Source organism: Notamacropus eugenii, chromosome X, assembly GCF_028372415.1.
Source record: "Notamacropus eugenii isolate mMacEug1 chromosome X, mMacEug1.pri_v2, whole genome shotgun sequence".
Lineage (NCBI taxonomy): Eukaryota > Metazoa > Chordata > Mammalia > Diprotodontia > Macropodidae > Notamacropus > Notamacropus eugenii.
This window is the reverse complement of record NC_092879.1, coordinates 45,062,230-45,064,894: the sequence shown is the minus strand read 5'-3', so window position 1 is coordinate 45,064,894 and position 2,665 is coordinate 45,062,230. Positions and strand designations below refer to the sequence as shown.

Genomic DNA, 2,665 nt, shown 5'->3' with positions numbered 1-2,665 from the left:
CTGACTCTGGGGGAGTAAAGATCATGGAATAATGGGATTGTAACATAAAAGATCATAGATATAGAGCAGCAAGAGAGCTTAGAGGTCAACCAGTCTGACCCTATCATTTTATATATGGGAAAATTGGGACCCAGAGAGGTAAAGTGATTTGCCCAAGGCCATAACCGTAGTAAAACAGCAGAGTTACTGGAATTTGAACCTAGTTTCTCAGACTCCCAATCTGAAACTCTTTCTACTAACATCGTTGCCTCCAGTTTGTCAGCCATCGATCTTCAAACAGAAGTACTTGGGGGTTTTAAGTACTGGCGATGCTGTCTGGTCTTGAGGTTCTTACTAGTTCCAGAATCGCATGACTTATCCTGGGGAGACTTTAATCATTCCAATTAGAGGTATGCAACTTTCAAGGGAGCAGCTATCCGAGGACTGGAAACTTGGCACTGCAGAAAACCTCCTGATGGGCCCAGCCCTGACCCACATTTTTCAAAGTTTCCTGTTTGTATACTCAGCCAAAAAGCTTCAAGTAAGTAGTCAAATGCCAAAGGGTGATTAAGGAAATGAAATCCTCAAGCAAGGCTCAGACTGGCCTGCTTTGCCCTCTGGGAATGGAAATACACATTGCTGAAAATTAAACAGCAATGTAATCTTTTTAATTTCAATCTTCAATGAGGACTCAATGGCAGAAGAAAAGTGATAGACAGGAAAGGTTGGGGTTGATTTGGCCTGAAAGAATATTGCCTTTGGAGGATGGAGCCTGCAGAAAGATGTGACTGTGCCTGGAAAAGCCTAATATTTAAATGTAGAGAATGACCTTAAATTATACATGTGTCAAAGTCTATAGATCAGAGGCTCTTAACCTTGTTGGTGCTATGGACCCCTTTGGTCTCCTGATGAAGCCTTTAAACTCCTTTTCATAAATGTATAAAATAAATTACAAAGTATTTTTAAAAAGAATCCATTGAAATGCAGTTTTCAAAATATTTTAAAATCTAGTTTATGTGCCCCCAAGTGAAAATCCCTGTTCTAGAATATTGGATTGAAAACCAAGTTGTAATTTAAAAAAAAAGAAATCCAGTAATGAGATTTGGAATGTTGTCTTTCTCCTAATGATTCCTGGTTTACATGGTCTCAAAGACATTATATTTGGTCAAGCTGATTTCAGGGCCAAGAACAGTTCATCTCCACAGGTTTGAACCCCAAAGCTAGAACAGCAAAATGGATTCCAAAGGGCAGGGCAGGCCCAAAGAAAAGATGATAGACTATGAGATTGTTGGAGTTTGCCATTCAGTCATGGCCATCACTACCCAGTAGGGAGCTCTGAGCACTCCCCAAACATTATACTTCTCTTACCTCAGTTTTGCTACAGTACTCGGTGTTGGGCAGATGAGAATTTGAGAGGGTCAAGCAATCCATCTGACCTCCAGGATAGCCTCCAGGAAAGTTGAACTTTGTAACTAGTGAAAATTTGATTTTTGTCTTTGCATTAAGGTACAACACTCTTCAAACTGGAGACCTAAATAAGGATGGTAACCAGATTTGGGTGTTGTCTAAATTTCTGCAGTGAGTTTACTGCTGTCCCATCTTCCTCCTCTGCAGCACACAGTGTTCTGCAGCTAGAGAGAAGTCTGTCCTTCTGTGGAGCATGAAGCCCTACACATTAATTGAGAAGCTAGAGGGACATCAAAGCAATGTTGTTTCTTTTGACTTTTGACTTGACTCAATGCTACTTTTCACAGCTCCCTATGAAACCAATGTGATCATTTGGGATCCCTAAACTGGAGAAAAATTGAGGACGTTTCAGTAAGTTTTAGATTCTCCAATGAATAATACTGGTGATATCCATGAGAGCAATGTGATTTTTCCCTGAAAACTTATACCTTGTTACAGATAGACTGCTCAGGATTTGGACTTTGGAACTGAGAACTGTAGTTGTATTTGTTCCAGTTGCATTATGATCAATGGTCTGCACTATGCATCTTTTCCCACATGGCACAATTATCATAACAGGAACAAAAGATGGCAACATCCAGTTCTGGACAGCACCTAGGGTCCTATTATCACTAAAATTCTTGTGCTGTTAAGTCCTTTATAGCTTCCTTACAACTTACCAAGTCTTAGCACTGCCAAGACCAATAAATTGAAAGAGTTCCTTGCCATAATACATGGTTTTACTAGAGAAAGAAAGAACATGGAGGTAACCATCCTGACAAAGGTCAGGATAGAGTCATTGAAAAGAAACAAGATAGGCTTAAACCATGGCTCTCCATTGAAATAGAATTCTATTTTGAATTGCAAACATACAGTTAATAGAACGTAGCAAGAAAAAAAACCCAGTGGACTGGCCATTGACCTTTAAATCTATAATGTCAAAAATTCAATCATAGAGAAGGTAGTTCCAATTCCCATGGCAACAGAGCCTGAGTTTAAATTGTCCACTTATAAAGAGCACAATTTAATTTTCTCTAGTTGCCTTGATTCAAAGTTCTGATAACGTTTTCCTAATAAAAACAACTGGACCTCCAAAACAAATTTACAAAGGAAGAAACTGAGGGCAAAGGGAGGGAAGAGACTTAGCCAAGGTCATGCAGAGAATGCTAGATCTAGACTTAAAAGAAACCTGAGAGGCATTCTAGTCCTGCCCCCTATTTCACAGAGAAGGAAACTGAGA

General features: G+C 39.5%; 1 pseudogene; it reads left to right on the top strand.

The window, feature by feature from the left end:
- The first annotated feature begins 391 nt into the window (after positions 1-391).
- On the top strand, positions 392-2,138 carry LOC140516316 (WD repeat and SOCS box-containing protein 2 pseudogene; annotated as a pseudogene).
- Positions 2,139-2,665: the final 527 nt, after the last annotated feature.